Genomic DNA, 6,000 nt, shown 5'->3' with positions numbered 1-6,000 from the left:
AGTAGAGGTTGAGTACTTTATTATCTAAAGATGGTATGTTAGAGTGTTGTGCTCATCGTAGAGGTTGAGTACTTTATTATCTAAAGATGGTAGGTTAGTGTTGTGTTCATTCATAATTAAAGACAGTAGAAGCTGATTACTTTCTGGTGATATATCACATTCACACTCAAGTGATTTGGATTGATTTTACAACTGCAAATACATAGGCTGTCAAACATTTCAAAACAGTGTATGGTTCTTCGGTGCAAAGGTTCAACTAAGACATTAATAAGACAATTACTCATTGTAATTATAATGATTCAGAATTGTATTAATAGGCCAAGAACATAAGAACTAGGGCTGTCAGTTTATCGCGTTAATTAGATTAATTAATTACACAGCAAATAATCGCGTTATGAAAATTAACTCAAAATTAATTACAAAAAAAAAGTTTTTTTTTTTTTTTTTTTTTTTAATAATAATATTTGTTTTGTATCTCATTCATTCCATAAGCATGTAGAATACACATTTACAGATTTTTTTTTAATATGGTCCATTTGCATGTTCTTGGTATCTGATTCTAGGGACATCTATGAATCTCAGGGAATGTATTCCCAGTGTCAGAAATACTGTGGGCTAGATCCACAAAGAATGGATTGTACGGTGCAAGTTGCACCCTTACTTACAATTCATTATGAATTGAAAATGGGGGACCCTGATGTAAACAAGATGAAAGTCTTTCTCTGGTCTGCATTTCCTTAACAATTGTGTGTATTGAGCCGTACTGTATTGTACCCATTCTGCAATCTGTTAATAACATTTTCATTCAATCAATCAATCTGCGCTGTGATTGATTGAATGAACATTTTATTTTGAGTAAATTGTAATGAACCAAATGAGAATATCAATAAATATTTTTTTATCTTTGACTGTGAATAACACCATGCTCAAATTGACCAGACCTGAAAAATCTAAGCAAATTAATAGATGGAAGATGATTAAACAGAAGGTTTTGTAGATACAGTACTGAATTCTGCCATCCGGACACATGGAATTTGAAATATGATTATAGAATATAGAATATGAGGCATAAAATGGTAATGCGATTAAAATGCGATTAATTAGATTAATTAATTACAAATCCTGTAATTAATTAGATTAATTTTTTTTAATCGCCTGACAGCACTAATAAGAACATAACAAATACTTTCTCTTTTTGCCTGGTCAAGTAAAGAGAAGATCCAAAATATATTTTAAAAAGACATCACACCGGTGGAAAAAGTGCACTGCTTTTGGATATGTTGTGCTTTTGTGAGATAGGTATGGCAGAGCCAGAACATTCAAGTTACGTTACTTAATGAACATATTGTTCTATATTCATCACTGTGTCAGAACGCATAGGAAAAATACCTTCCGTCAGTGACCTTCTCACAGGCATACGCAGGGGAAAAAGTTACTTCATGGTCACAACGAATGGGAAATGTTAAAGGAACACACCAACATTTTGGGAAATTAGCTTACAGTCTTCTCCAGAGAGAGACAAGAAGATAGATACCAGTTTCCTCTCTGTGCGTTCAGTAGAAAGCTATCTGGCTGCACGCTAGCCTAGCTTAGCACAATGAATGGAAGTGGACGGTACCGGTTAGCCTTCGGGAGGCCTATTGCTTATTAACAGCGAAGGAGTGCGTCGAATGCTTCCGCGTTTTCCCTGATTGGCTGCGACACGCCCCGCGGCAGGCGCGGCAACCGCAGAGCGGAGCGGCAGAGCTTGCGGCATTATTTAGCCGTAAACCGCCATGATTCTCATTCGAAGCATAGCTCACCTGGCAGCGCGGCGGTCCTGCGGTCTGTTGGAATCCCATCAATTTTTTTTATTTTTATTTTTTTTAACGTGTATTCTTTCGCCGGTTAAGGTTAGGCATGGTTAAGGTTAAGGTTAAGGTTAGGCATTGTTTCGGAGTTGGTTAAGGTTAGAAAGGTTAAGTTTAGGCGCTGTTAAGGAGCTGGTTAAGGTTAGAGTTTGTCTTAGAGAATGGCAATATTCTTTCTATGGTTAAGGTTAGGCATGGTTATGGTTAAGGTTAAGGTTAGGCATTGTTTCGGAGTTGGTTAAGGTTAGAAAGGTTAAGTTTAGGCGATGTTAAGGAGCTGGTTAAGGTTAGCGTTTGTCTTAGAGAATGGCAATAGACAGCCTATTTCCGCACTGCCGCTCTCTCGCGCTGCCGCGGTCACATGGTCACATTGTCACATTCTTGCACTCCTCCGCTGTTAAAAAGCAACACGCCTTCGGGAGAGGTGTTAGTTGGACAATGCCTAGGCTAACCGGCACTGTCCGCTTCCATTCATTGTGCTAAGCTAGGCTAGCTATCTTGTATGTCATAAATGTCTGGATGTAACAGTAGGCCTTGTATGTCATAAATGTTATGAATTGAAAATAATAGGGGACCCTGATGTAAACAAGACGAAAGTCTTTCTCTGGTCTGCATCCCCTTAACAATTGTGTGTATTGAGCCGTACTGTATTGTACCCATTCTGCAATCTGTTAATACAATTTTCAATCAATCAATCAAGCCTAGCTACATATGAAAAATATACTATTTGATGCTGTGCTGAGAGACAGTTTAGCTGTGTTTTTATAGTTTACATAACTAGCATTCTAGTTTTCTTCAGATACTGTATGCCATCTAGTTAGCCCCCCTCCCCCAGGGGTGCATGCTCTATTGTCCTAGTCACTAGGACCTAGTGTGTGGGGGGAGGAAGAGGTGAGGGTAACACAAGCATTGGTTCTGAAAGCCAACATACTTTAAACATCACTATGAACTAGCAGAGCTACATAAACATCACTGTAAACAATAAAACTAGATGGCATACAGTATCTGAAGAAAACTAGAATGCTATAGTTATGTAAACTATAAAAACACAGCTAAACTGTCTCTCAGCACATGCATCAAATAGTGTATCCACATCTTGAGCTGCAGAACACGTTGTGGACCGTTTCTCAGCTGTATCAGGTGCTTTTTGTCGATAAAACGCAAGTAGCGTGAAAACCAGCATCTCCAGGAACATTGGCTAAATCTATCTCTAAACAATGTTTGTATGTCTCTGCAGTGATGAATATAGAACAATATGTTCTGACACAGTGATGAATATAGAACAATATGTTCTGACACAGTGATGAATATAGAACAATATGTTCTGACACGATGAATATAGAACAAGATGCACATTTAATTGAAGAATTGTTGGAAGCTGGTAAGACCCAAAAGCATGACATAAGTGGAGACAACTGACCACATGAAGAAGCATCAATAACTCAACACCAGCACTTCACAAACACTGGCCATGTCATGTATCAGGGAGTGGGCTGTGACAGTCACACAATACAGTATGCAATATCAACATCATCATGGCAGGTGAAAAAATAGCCAAGCTATTTGCTAAGTGAGTCAAGTTCCTCTCCATTCCTCTCCCGCGCACACACAGCAAATTGGGGGTGAAATCTATAGTATGCTTGTCCCCCAAAAACAACAGCCCCTTTCACACATGCACTGGACCATCGGCGTTAAGGTTCAGGGGGCCAGTTTCAAGATCAGATATCTCAGAATCAGAAAGGTCTTTATTGCCAAGTAGTTTTCACATACAAGGAATTTGCTTTAGTTGTTTTCGGTGCAACATTAACAGCTTTGCAGAAAACAGCTTAACATATTCTTACAAAAATAGTCTAACACACCTGACAGCAAGTGCTTTGAAATTGCTATAAAAGGCTACTTGGTCCGAATAGAAAATATTTTTGTGCCATATACTTTCCTCACATATAGCAAGATCATAAAAATAACAGCGTGCAGTTCACCAGAGTCCTTATCTGGACAGATGGCAAGTCATCTGGCTTTTCTTGAGTTTGCTGTGAGTAAACACCGGCAGGGGATCACCTGGACGTTCCTTAATCGCCTCTACAAGCCAAGTTAATATCCGACATTAAGGTACAAGATAAGTCCCTCTCGATGACTGATTTGATTGGCAGAAAGAGCTCAACTCAGTGGGCTTAGGCCAGTTTAATAAGACCCTTCTTTATGGAGCTCTGAGGGGATATTCATATCCACCCCGTGTGCCAGTAGGACTCCCACCTTATCAGGCCGGAGCAGCGCTGGGAACATTCACAGAGGGTGTTGGAGCGAAACCCTTCTCACATACTGGGTGAATTGAGGTGGTGCTGGACTGTGTAGTTCTCACGGACCCACAGACCTGTGCAGTTGAGCACATCTGGAATAGTGCCGCGGGTTCCAGATTCCTCAGAGTGGGAGCTCACAGGAGACGAAACCCGCTGGGAGAACTCATGACACCGAGACCGGGTTCGATGAAGAAGGGAATGACTGAGCATCTGGTAGTGGGACAAGCTTTACAACACCAGGGATACGCAGTAAACAGGACCTCTGGAAGTGGGACAAGCTTTACAACACCAGGGATACGCAGTAAACAGGACCTCTGGAAGTGGGACAAGCTTTACAACACCAGGGATACGCAGTAAACAGGACCTCTGGAAGTGGGACAAGCTTTACAACACCAGGGATACGCAGTAAACAGGACCTCTGGAAGTGGGACAAGCTTTACAACACCAGGGATACGCAGTAAACAGGACCTCTGGAAGTGGGACACGCTTTACAACACCAGGGATACGCAGTAAACAGGACCTCTGGAAGATCCACTTCAGAGGACGCCGCGCAAAAGGAGAGAACAAAGTAGCAAATACCCACCATATCACCAAATAGCTACTTGCATTGTGTTTAGGTCTAAAAGAAAAAACGGTTTGGTTCCGGTTGCCGACCGACCCTGCCGATTCAGGTGCGACCCAATTTATTTTTTACGAGTAAAAAAAAAATATATATATAAATGTTTTTATTTATTTATTATTATTATAATTTTTTTTTACAATAAAGTTTCATAAAAATCTTAGTCAAACCTTTAGTATTAAGGATATTAAACATGCTGGCAGAGTACATGCATCCATGTTGTCGTGAACATTTTAATTAAATAAAGAAATTCCCTATCCATAGTCACCGTGGGAAAAAATTTAATTAAATAAAATAAATTCCCTACCTACCCATGGCCTTAACTGACAACCAACAGGAAACAAACTATTTATTTTTATGCATTTTCTATGCATCTATTTAAGGAGCTACCCAGTCTCCCTCTTTAGCCCGGCCGGCCTGTCGGGCCACAGGTGCTGACTGAGGGAAGGCAGACGTCCTGATGTGAAATCTAATTGAAATGTGCAGAAGATCAAAAGTGCAGAGTGGGGCTCGGAACACAGTCTGTCCACGGCAGCCTGTAGCGTCTCCAAGGCCTTGTCCAAGTTGTCATTGGTGATGGTCAGGTGGGAGTAGAGGCTGTACGCCCCCTGGTGGTCAGGTGGGAGTAGAGGCTGTACGCCCCCTGGTGGTCAGGTGGAAGTAGAGGCTGTACGCCCCCTGGTGGTCAGGTGGAAGTAGAGGCTGTACGCCCCCTGGTGGTCAGGTGGAAGTAGTGGCTGTACGCCCCCTGGTGGTCAGGTGGAAGTAGAGGCTGTACGCCCCCTGGTGGTCAGGTGGAAGTAGAGGCTGTACGCCCCCTGGTGGTCAGGTGGAAGTAGTGGCTGTACGCCCCCTGGTGGTCAGGTGGAAGTAGAGTCTGTACGCCCCCTGGTGGTCAGGTGGAAGTCATGGCTGTACGCCCCCTGGTGGTCAGGTGGAAGTAGAGGCTGTACGCCCCCTGGTGGTCAGGTGGAAGTAGAGGCTGTACGCCCCCTGGTGGTCAGGTGGAAGTAGAGGCTGTACGCCCCCTGGTGGTCAGGTGGAAGTAGAGGCTGTACGCCCCCTGGTGGTCAGGTGGAAGTAGAGGCTGTACGCCCCCTGGTGGTCAGGTGGAAGTAGAGGCTGTACGCCCCCTGGTGGTCAGGTGGAAGTAGAGGCTGTACGCCCCCTGGTGGTCAGGTGGAAGTAGTGGCTGTGAGCCCCCTGGTGGTCAGGTGGAAGTAGTGGCTGTGAG

Source organism: Notolepis coatsorum (assembly GCF_963971535.1).
Source record: "Notolepis coatsorum genome assembly, chromosome: 15".
Lineage (NCBI taxonomy): Eukaryota > Metazoa > Chordata > Actinopteri > Aulopiformes > Paralepididae > Notolepis > Notolepis coatsorum.
Note: the sequence above shows the minus strand (reverse complement) of the source record.